Source organism: Salmo trutta, chromosome 17 (assembly GCF_901001165.1).
Source record: "Salmo trutta chromosome 17, fSalTru1.1, whole genome shotgun sequence".
In the NCBI taxonomy this organism is placed as follows: domain Eukaryota; kingdom Metazoa; phylum Chordata; class Actinopteri; order Salmoniformes; family Salmonidae; genus Salmo; species Salmo trutta.
In genome coordinates, this window is record NC_042973.1 from 48,578,380 (window position 1) to 48,590,077 (window position 11,698).

At 41.2% G+C, this 11,698-nt stretch overlaps 1 long non-coding RNA gene across 1 annotated transcript; it reads left to right on the top strand.

The window, feature by feature from the left end:
- Nucleotides 1-608: 608 nt before the first annotated feature.
- Nucleotides 609-4,736, top strand: LOC115151323 (uncharacterized). Its single transcript, XR_003867274.1, has 10 exons — nucleotides 609-646; nucleotides 1,020-1,152; nucleotides 1,849-1,983; nucleotides 2,213-2,299; nucleotides 2,515-2,673; nucleotides 2,835-3,176; nucleotides 3,458-3,599; nucleotides 3,828-3,901; nucleotides 4,160-4,252; nucleotides 4,459-4,736. It is a non-coding gene; the product is annotated as an uncharacterized LOC115151323 (long non-coding RNA).
- The last annotated feature ends 6,962 nt before the right edge of the window (nucleotides 4,737-11,698 follow it).

Sequence of the window (11,698 nt, forward strand, 5' to 3'; positions counted from 1 at the left end):
TGGTATTGTGTTTAATCAGGTAAAAACTGCTGAATGAGTCCAAAAAGGTGCTGTGATTGATTTATTTGTATGATATACCAGAAATCACCAAAACGTGCTTGCTCTGCCTATTATTATACTATTACATCACCTCCAGTATACTGAACAAAAATATAAACTCAAATTGTAAAGTGTTGATCCCATGCTTCATGAGCTGAAATAAAAGATCCCAGAAACTTTCCATACGCACAAAAATCGAATTAATCTCTTATCCATCTACCTGACAGGTGTGGCATATGAAGAAGCTGATTAAACAGCATGATCATTACACAGGTGCACCTTGTGCTGGGGACAATCAAAGGCCACTCTAACATGGGAAGTTTTATCACACAACACAATGCCACAGATGTCTACACTGAGTGTACACTTCCTAATATTAAGTTGCACCCCTCTTCTTTTGCCCTCAGAACAGCCTCAATTCATCTGGGCATGGACTCTACAAGGTGTCAAGCGTTCCACATGGATGCTGGCCCATGTTGATTCCAATGCTTCCCACAGTTGTGTCAAGTTGGCTGGATGTCCTTTGGGTGGTGGACCATTCTTGATACACACGGGAAACTGTTGAGCATGAAAAACCCAGCAGCATTGCAGTTCTTGACACAAACCGGTACGCCTGAACCTACTACAATACCCAGTTCAAAAGCACTTAAATATTTTGTCTTTCCCATTCACCCTCTGAATTGCACACATACATAATCTGTCTCAATTGTCTCCTGCCCTTCATCTACACTGATTGATTAAAGTGGATTTAACAAGTGACATCAATAAGGGATCATAGCATTCACCTGGTCAGCCTATGTCTATAAAAAGAGCATGTGTTCTTAATGTTTTGTACACTCAGTGTATACCTGTGTTATAGCTAGCTAACGTGTGTCTGTAAGATGTGTAATATTCTGCATCGTGCTGCTACAGTAGGAATACAGACAGTACACAATGATTGCCCATGAAAGTCTAATAGTGTTTTTGTCATTCTCTTACAGACATCACCGCTTGGTAGCCTACAGATTATTTTGGGAGTTTGTTCTATGTGGTGAGAAGCTAGGCACAAGACACGGAATCCCCTTGCCTGTGTGTGTTGTTGGGGCCATTTGAGCAATTCAAGGGATGTGAAAGGTCCGTAACAACAATATCTATCAAAGTATTTTATTTTTTTCTTTCACCTTTATTTAACCAGGTAGGCTAGTTGAGAACAAGTTCTCATTTGCAACTGCAAAAGTAGCTCTAAACACCTCACTGCACCCCCCAAACACACCATATGCAAGTATTCCATTTGTATAACTGTAGTATTTATAGGCGTTAGTAGTATATTTTTCTTCTACTGTTTTTGTCATACATTGCCATAACTGTTCCTGCACGCTGCTATGTAAACTCATCTTGGTCTCCAGAGCAAATAACATTTGTCTCGAATACAAGCCATGTCTACTTAATAGCTACATTGACAGACTAATCTACTGTTTTATTGAAACAAGTTTACTTGACAACAAATTAAAGGTGAACTGATTCACCAACTCCATACATAATTTGTTTTAGCAGTAAGATTGTAGCTAGTTACTTCCAAATACATTTTATGAATATCACAATTAATTGTGCTTTTCTCCAAATGCAAAAATCCATTTTAATTCCAGGTTGTAAGCCAACAAAATAGGGAAAATGCCAAGGGGTGAATACTTTCGCCAGCCACTGTACTTACACTTCCTTTCTTTCCTCCCTTAATCTCTCCCTCCTCTCCTCCTAAAACATATTGTTCCTTTTTTGATTCGTCGCGTTCTGATTGCGTAAGCATGACGGCTGATGTTTCTCTTTTTCCAGACCTCAGGGAGAGGTTCAGGCATCCCCTCGCAGAATGAGCATGAGCTGCAGACAGAGAACCTGAAGCTTTCCTAAGAGAACCTGGAGCTCCAATTTAAACTTAAGCAGGCCAACAAGGACCTGCCCAGACTAAAGGTATGGAATATAAGAAATGGCTTTGACTTAAAACAAGACTCAAGATCATTAGCCACCTTTTATTTCGACTGGGGCCTTGAAGCCCAAGAACTTAAGCACTGGAACTAAGTTCAAGCACCAGGTTAAGACCTCAGTGGATGGGGGGCTTTTAAGACCTTTGGTCTGTCAAGACCTGCCAGAGATGTTTGTATACCAGCTCATCCAATTATTCTCTCTCCTTTACTGATAGGACCACATTTCAGACCTCAAAGAGATGTACAATGTTCTGAAGAAGGAAAAGGCGAAGGTGGAGAAAAAACTGGGCCATGTTTGTGGGGTAGGTCTATCCTATTTTTGTGTATACAGATGTTGTATTCCTATGTCGTCAGGCTATAGGTCTCCACTATCTGTAACACCTGTCTGTGTTCACGCTTGTTTTACAGTCATGACTCGTAGAGACATTCTCACTTTACAATTTAACCATCTAGTAAATGTGTATGATGAAAGAAATGGATCAAAAAGCTGAATCAAACTCTTTCCTGTCCACTCTAGGCAGGTCGCAGCGGTAAAACAGTGCCAGAGTTGGAAAAGACCATCGGGCTGATGAAGAGGGTGGTGCAGAGGGAGAATGAGACACTGAAGAAAAAAACTCCAGCAGCACTGAGTCAGGAACAGCTCACAACTTTGGAGCGCGAGCATTAAAAACTCAAGGTGAACTCTTGACTGATGATTGACTTGTGTAATAGGACATTAAATGACATTAAATGTCCTATAACATTTTGAACGACCAGTGGATCTCTTATAGCCTTTCAACACTGCTCGAAGTCTATGATGTTCAAATGTATTTGATCCTCTTGTTCTCTCCTCTCTAGAATGACTATGAGAAGCTCAAAGGAAACACTGAAGCACTGCTGAGCTCCAGACTGGAGACCAAAACCAAAGGAATGGAGAAAATTGTGATGGAAAACAAGTGTTTATGCAAAGAGATTTAAAGGGCATGTGTCCCATCCCCTTTTCATTTAATTTGGCATGGCATGCATAGTTAGAAAATGTAGGCAAGTCTCAGGTCAAATGTTTCTGTTGCAGGACAGAGGCTGCAATGAGAAGCCGGGGACTGTGCTGGAGGAGGCCAGACAACGGCTAGTGGTAGCCCAGTCCAGGGTCATCCCTGAGGGGGTTGACAGTAAGACCTGGAAGGCCACTGTGGTAACAAGGTGAGAGATCTGTTGAAATGAACCAAGTTAACCATTGATTCTCCATGGGAATAATCCCATTCAGTTCTCATGTAACCCAAAAAAACAAGCAAACCTGATGAACCCAGTCTTTTTACTACTGTAACTCTTTAATGCTAAAATAAAACGTGCTATGGATAAGAATGTCTGCTAAGTGACTAAAATGTTCATGTAAAAAAAGCATTAACATTTTCTAGCTATAGAATGCCATTCATGTACAGATGGCTGACTGAAGAGCGGTTAGTTTCCTTCCCTCCCTTTAGGATGTTTGATAGTAAGATGAAAGAGCTGGAGCAGGACATCATCCAGAAGAACTCCAGTCTCTCAGAGCTCAGGCTGCAGATGCGAGAAGCCAATGAGAAAGAGGAGAGGGCACAGTGAGTCACCAGCCAACTACAGGACCAGGTTAGAGTCTGATAAGGCACCCTATTCCTTATATAGTGCACTAGTGAATAGGGTGTGGGCACCTCGTCAAAAGTAGTACATTATATAGGGAATACGGTGCCGTATGGGACGCACAAATTGTCATTCTGGGCCAATCAAACCAGATGGTTTGTAGAACTAAAATGAAGAATTCCAGTACTATGCTACATTATGTTAATGGTGACACAAACATTTGTTTTTATTCTCAAGGTGGAGCTGTTGAAAAACTTTCCCACCGCAGCAAAGACGGCGTCCGGCCTCGCCAAGGAGTTTCAGTCAATGAGGTGAATACATCCCATATGTGTATTCACCAGCTCTTCAATGTGGACAAACTTGTGACGCATCTAACTTGATTGCCTTTGCATAGCATTACAAGCATATGGCTCACATATAGTTAATATGGGAATGCATTATCAAATGTAAACACATTGAAGGAACTTGAAAACAGCATTTGTTTGTAATATCCATTATTGCATGGATGGGTGATAAAAATCAATTTGGTTGTCCATCACTGAGTCACGAGAATGTCCCATTTGTTGTAGATTTACCAATAATCAGCTGGAGAGTGAGAAGGCAGAGCTGGTACAGAAGCTCAGAGTACAGTGAGAAGTATGGGACATCCTTTGCTGGGCCAGGTGAGACCTATAAAGGCAATGTGGTCCTGTTTAACAACTTTCCACTTCATTCAAAGTAAAGCAGGAAGATCTTTATTATATATGCATTGTCAAACACAACTTGTATTGTTCAATAAACTCCTGAATGATACAGAACCTGAATAGGTGCAATAACTAACTAGCACAATACATCCACATCAACAATTGTCTCATGTTTTTGTCATCAGGGTATGAGGAGCTGCAAGCCCTGATGAAGGCCACAAAAAAGGCAGTTGCAGGTATTGTGATGTCTGCTCTATATCTCATCTGAGTTGTTTTGATTGTAGAAAAATAATGGCTTATTCTAATTTATTCCTCTGTGAACATATTTTTTTATACCTTCCTGAATCCAGGACAAAGTGAAAAAGATGAAGTAACTGGAGAACTTTGACCCGATATTCTTTGAGGAGATCGAGGATCGTTACGGCCTTATTCTAAAATTGATTAAATAGTTTTTTCCCCCTCATCAATCTAGACTCACTTCTTATTGGTGTCCTTTAGTAGTTTCTTTGCAGCAATTTGACCATGAAGGCCTGATTCAGTTGATGTTGATGTGTCTGTTACTTGAACTGTGTGAATCATTTATTTGGACTGCAATTTGAGGCTGTTAACTCTAATGAACTTATCCTCTGCAGCAGATTTAACTTGGGTCTTCCTTTCCTGTGGCGGTCCTCATGAGAGCCAGTTTCATCATAGCTCTTGATGGTTTTTGTGACTACACTTGAAGAAACGTTCTTGAAATTTTCTGGATTGACTGAACTTCATGTCTTTAAGTAATGATGGACTGTTGTTTCTCTTTGTTATTTGAGCTGTTCTTGCCATATTATGGACTTGGTATTTTACAAAATAGGGCTATCACAACACAACTGATTGGCTTAAACGCATTAAGAAGGAAAGAAATGCCACAAATTAACTTTTAATAAGGCACACCTGTTAATTGAAATGCATTCCAGGTGACTACCTCATGAAGGTATTCAACAAGGCAAAGGGTGGCTACTTTGAAGAATCTCAAATATAAAATATATTTTGTTTAACCCTTTTTTTTGTTACTACATGATTACATGTTATTTCATAGTTTTGATGTCTTTACTGTTATTCGACAAAAAAACAACCCTGGAATGAGTAGGTGTGTCCAAACTTTTGACTAGTACTGTAAGTACAATTTATTTTATTTTTTTTATTATTGACTGTGTTTGTTTATTCCATGTGTAACTAACTCTGAGTTGTATGTGTCAAACTGCTTTGCTTTATCTTGGCCAGGTCGCAGTTGTAAATGAGAACTTGTTCTCAACTGGCCTACCTGGTGAAATAAAAAGTATTCAGACCCTTTACTCAGTACTTTGTTGAAGCACCTTCAGCAGCGATTACAGCCTTGAGTCTTCTTGGGTATGACGCTACAAGCTTGACACACCTGTATTGATCAGATGATGCGGATGCTACGCTACAGGACTATTTTGCTAGCACCGACTGGAATATGTTCCGGGATTCATCCAATGGCATTGAGGAGTATACCACCTCAGTCATCGGCGTCATTAATAATTGCATCAGCGATGTCATCCCCACAGTGACCGTACATGTATATATCCCAACCAGAAGCCATGACTTACAGGCAACATCCGCATTGAGCTAAAGGCTAGAGCTGCCGCTTTCAAGGAGTTGGACACTAATCCGGAAGCTTATAACAAATCCCGCTATGCCCTCAGACAAACCATGAAATAAGCAAAAAGTCAATACAGGATTAAGATTGAATCCTACTACACCAGATCTGACGCTCATCAGATGTGGCAGGACTTGAAAACTATTACGGAATACAAAGGAAACCCAGACGCGAGCTGCCCAGTGACGCGAGCCTACCAGACAAGCCAAATGCCTTTTATGCTCGCTTCGTGGTAAGCAACACTGAAGCATGCATGAGAGCACCAGCTGTTCTGGATGACAGTGTGATAACGCTCTCGGTAGCCGATGTGAGCAAGACCTTTAAACAGGGCAACATTCACAAAGCCCTGGATTACCAGGACGTGTACTCAAAAGCATGCACGGACCAACTGGCAAGTTTCTTCACTGACATTTTCAACCTCTCCCTGACTGAGTCTGTAATACCTACATGTTTCAAGCAGACCACCATAGTCCCTGTGCCCAAGGAAGCGAAGGTAACCTGCCTAAATGATTACCGCCCCGTAGCAGTCACGTTGGTAGCCATGAAGTGCTTTGAAAGGCTGGTCATGGCTCACATCAACAGCATCCTCTCAGATACCCTAGAACCACTCCAATTCGCATACGGCCCCAACAGATCCACATATGACGCAATCTCAATCGCACTCCACACTGCCCTTTACCACCTAGACAAAAGGACCACGTATGTGAGAATGCTGTTCCTTGACTACAGCTTAGCGTTCAACACCATAGGGCCCACGAAGCTCATCACTAAGCTAAGGACCCTGGGACTAAACACCTCCCTCTGCAACTGGATCCTGGACTTCCTGACGGGCCGCCCCCAGGTGGTAAGGGTAGGCAACAACACGTCTGCCACGCTGATCCTCAACACTGGGGCCACTCAGTGGTGTGTACTTAGTCCCCTCCTGTACTCCCTGTTCACTCATGACTGCATGGCCAGGCACGACTCCAACACCATCAAGTTTGCCGATGACACAACAGTGGTAGGCCTGATCAACGATGAGACAGCCTGTAGGCAGGAGGTCAGAGACCTGGCTGTGTGGTGCCAGAACAAAAACCTCTTCCTCAACGTGATCAAGCACCGAGCACGCCCCCATTCTCATCGACGGGGCTGCAGTGAAGCAGGTTGAGAGCTTCAAGATCCTTGGTGTCCACATCACCAACAAACTATCATGGTCAAAACACACTAAGACATTTGTGAAGAGGGCACGATAATGGACATGGAATTCCTGTCATACATTATAACAAGCAGTAAAAAGCAAGATACTCTTCAACAGGCACTGCACAAACTACACCCTTTGTTTCCTATCCCACCAAGGAATTACATCCATAGAATAACGTTGTTTTTAAATTCTTAATGTTATGTTAATTCCAAAACTATGTAAGAAGCAAAAAACCTGCAGTCACTTAAAATATTTGTTGATTATTTAATTCATACTGTAGCAGTTTCAAGTCGTTTCTAGAGTAATATATTTGATATCAGTATAGTTTCCAATTTAGTAGTGTTGACAACACTGACAAAGGGGAGTGTTGGTTTTTCCTCCTAGGCTACGTGTTAATTTAACCCTGCGCCCAAAGACTTTAGAACGATTGAGTTCATTATGCCATTCTGAAACTAGTAACTCCAAAGCATTGTCCAGTCGAGTGCACATTTAGGGTATTTCACTGGATTGTACTATAAGCAATACATTAGCTCCGTTTATACCTGGTTCTAACAATTGTCCTGATCTTGTCCACATTCTGATTGTGTCCACATTTTTAGACAGGTGTAGACAATCAAAAGACACACTGTGATCTGATTGTGATCAGATCTTCCTGCCCACCTCCGGAAGTAGTCAGGCATGCATTGTGTCAGTATATCTTACAAGTATAGACGGATCTGGACAGTGAAACCATTTAAATCATCATTATTCCGTCCTCTAAAATCATTGGCAGGTGGCGCCGTTTACTTATGGCATCGTTATGTTAAAATAAATATTATATTTAAAAAATCTGTCTAATAGCTTACATACATACAGAGAGGGACCAGGAAATCTGGTCACAATGTGGACACAGTGGACCGATAAGAGACACATTTTAGCTTATTTATTGCTGCAGTCAGAGAAATAGGCAGACGCTCTTGTCGCTCTGTCATCGTCACTGACATTTGACCATTGTTAATAAACAAAAGGTAATGATTTAGATATTTCACCCTCTGTAGATTCTTTCATCGACTGAAATATCAGTTTTTGTCTGGCATCAGGAACCGTTGACTGGATGACCTTATTGATATGCTGCTTCTCAAGACAGAGAAATACTTAAAAAGTATTCAGGTTTGAATTGAAATCCGAGGAAGTTTTAACATCTGCTGCTGGAATACTGACCAACGGTTGGATAGGCATGATAGATTTAAGGATTCCGCACAGTCATCCTATTTCCCAAGTAAAATAGCTTTTCAATAACCAACATATCACCCATAATATTTTTGCTCTATTAAAATACTCAGAATTAAAGAAATTGTACCTTTTCTTTCTTCTCTATCAGGAAGCCATGAAAGAACAGGCTGAGTGGGCAGGGAGCTTATACAGTATTCATGAGCTCGCCTTGACTGACAGCTCTTTGAAACTACCTTGTAGTCATTGCCAGGTAACAAGGTAAACAATGGGCCAACAAATGCCGTCATGGTCAAGAGAGCTGATCATGGACTCTTGGATATCAGACAAACAGCAGCAATACACAATTGCATTTCTATTGTTTTGTAACTAATTACAGAAGACAATTCACTGATACATGCCTGAGTCACCTTAGACGCTTAGACATAAGGGAATGTACACCGTCATTGTAAATAAGAATGTGTTCTTCACTGACTTGCCTAGTTAAAGGTTTAATAAAATAAATAATAATAATAGACACAAAACAAATAAAAACAAGTGTACTGGTTAATTTATTGGTGCCTCTGCATTAGCATTAAACATGACAATATGTTCAGAATTGTATGTATTGATCAGACATTTATTTGATCATTTACAATAGGCCAGCATTGGAGAAATATTGATCAACATGAACATTCATGAGAAATAAAGGTGAGAGATAATGCTGAGACATCATTCGACGTAAAAAAATATATTAGAGCCTTAAGCCTAATAAAGGCACCCGGCTGCCCTACAGCATGCAGGACCCATTGATTCGTAGAATTTGTAACACTCATCTCCCGTCCGAATGTTTAAAAAAAACTGTGCAAAGTAACAAAATGTTATATATCATGTAAAAGTGAATTACTTAGGCTTTAGGAAATGCAAGCAACTTCAGAGATTGATGGGGAGTGGGAGAGGAGGGGGACCCATGTACCCCGCTTCAATCAAGCAAACTTCAGTCAGCTCCAAGATTGAAGCGGGAGAGGAACCCAGGTATGGCCTCCTCCTTGTCAGGCCTCTCACACTGGATGGACAGGAATCCTGGGATGGACAGCTCGCACAGCTTCCCCACATATAGCGCATTTGGAAAGTATTCTGACTCCTTCCTTCCTTTTTTCCACATTTTGTTACAACACAGCCTTCTTCTAAAATGTATTACTTTTTTCCCTCATCAATCTACACTCAATACCTCATAATGTCAAAGTGAAAACAGGTTTTTAGAAATTTTTGAAAATGTATATAGAAAAAAAATTAGACAACCTTCCAGAAGGACAACCATTTCTGCAGCACTCCACCAATCAGGCCTTTAGGGTAGAGTGGCCAGATGAATGCCACTCCTCAGTAAAAGGCATATGACAGCCCGCTTAGAGTTTGCCAAAAGGCACCTAAAGGACTCTCAGACCATGAGAAACAAGATTCTGGTCTGATGAACCCAAGATTGAACTCTTTGGCCTGAATGCCAAGCGTCAGGTCTGGAAGAAACCTGGCACCATCCTTACGGTGAAGCATGGTGGTGGCAGCATCATGCTGTGGGGATGTTTTTCAGTGGCAGGGACTTGAAGACTAGTCAGGATCGAGGGAAAGATGAACGGAGTAAAGCACAGAGAGATCCGTGATGAAAACCTGCTCTCAGGACCTCAGACTGGGGCAAAGAGTCACCTTCCAACAGGACAACAACCCTAACCACACAGCCAAGACGACGCAGGAGTGCAGAGGCGCTCCCCATCCAACCTTACAGAGCTTGAGAGGATCTGCAGAGAAGAATGGGAGAAACTCCCCGAGTACAGGTGTGCCAAGCTTGTAGCGTCATACCCAAGAAGACATGAGGCTGTAATCGCTGCCAAAGGTGCGTCAACAAAGTACTGAGTAAAGGGTCTGAATATTTTTGTAAATGTGGTATTTCTGTTTTTTATGGAAGAACAAAAAACATATAGTGAATATCAGGTGTGTTACAGAAAATATTCTGTTTATAAGTCAAAGCAGCCACAGCCATAGTTGCATTATCTAACGTTAGCCCGCTGATCCCCCCCCCCCCAAAAAAAAAATGTTGGCTACAATGTCAGACTCATCAAACTCTGATATTTACATTATGGTCAGCGCTTACGAGATCAACTGTCAATGATGTTACAGCATCCGTCTTCAGGATTATCTTTCTGTGTCACGCCCTGACCATAGAGAGCCTTTTTATTTCTCTATTTGGTTAGGTCAGGGTGTGATTTGGGTGGGCATTCTAGATTATGTATTTCTATGTTGGCCTGATATGGTTCCCAATCAGAGGCAGCTGTCTTCCATTGTCTCTGACTGGGGATCATATTTAGGCAGCTTTTTCCCACTGGGTTTTTGTGGGATCTTGTTTTTTGGTTAGTTGCCTGTGAGCACGCCATTTGCTTCATGTTTCTATGGGCTTTATTGTTTTGTTTGGTGAGTTTAATTTATTAACTATCTGGGCTAGGGGGCAGTATTTTCACAGCCGGATGAAAACGTACCCAAATTAAACAGGTTACTACTCTGGCCCAGAAACTAGAATATGCATATTATTAGTAGATTTGGATAGAAAACACTCTGAGGTTTCTAAAACTGTTCGAATGGTGTCTGTGAGTATAACAGAACTCATATGGCAGGCAAAAACCTGAGAAAAATACAACCAGAAAATGAAAATCTGGTGCCTGTGGTTTTTTCAAGTCATTGCCAATCAAACACACAGTGACTAAGCATTCATTTTGCACTTCCTAAGGCTTCCACTAGATGTCAACAGTCTTTAGAAAGTTGTTTGAGGCGTCTATGATGAACAGAGACCAAATGAGAAGGCTGGGAAGTTGGTGACCCAGGGAAGGATGTCAGTTCATTGGCGCGCATTCACGCGAGAGGTAGCTGTTCCAAAACGTTTTTCAAGACAATGCATGGGTCCGGTTGGAATATTACTGAAGGTTCACGTTATGAAGGCCCTAAAGATTGATGCTATACAACGTTTGACATGTTTGAACGAACGTAAATAGATTATTTTTTTTACTTTTCGTCGTGACATTTTCCTTGCGCGTCCTACATTTTGAGTAGCTTACTGAACGTGCAAACAACATGGAGTTATTTGGACATAAATTATGAACTTTATCGAACAAAACAACATTTGTTGTGGACCTGGGATTCCTGGAAGTGCCTTCTGATGAAGATTATTAAAGGTAAGTGAATATTTCTAATGCTATTTATGCATTTAGATGACTCCAAAATGTCGGATATCTGTATTGCGTAGTGTATTTTTCTGAGCACAGTACTCAGATTATTGCAGTGTGCATTCCCAGTAAAGTTATTTTGAAATCTGTCAATGCGGTTGCATTCAGGAGATGTTAATCTATAATTCTTTGAA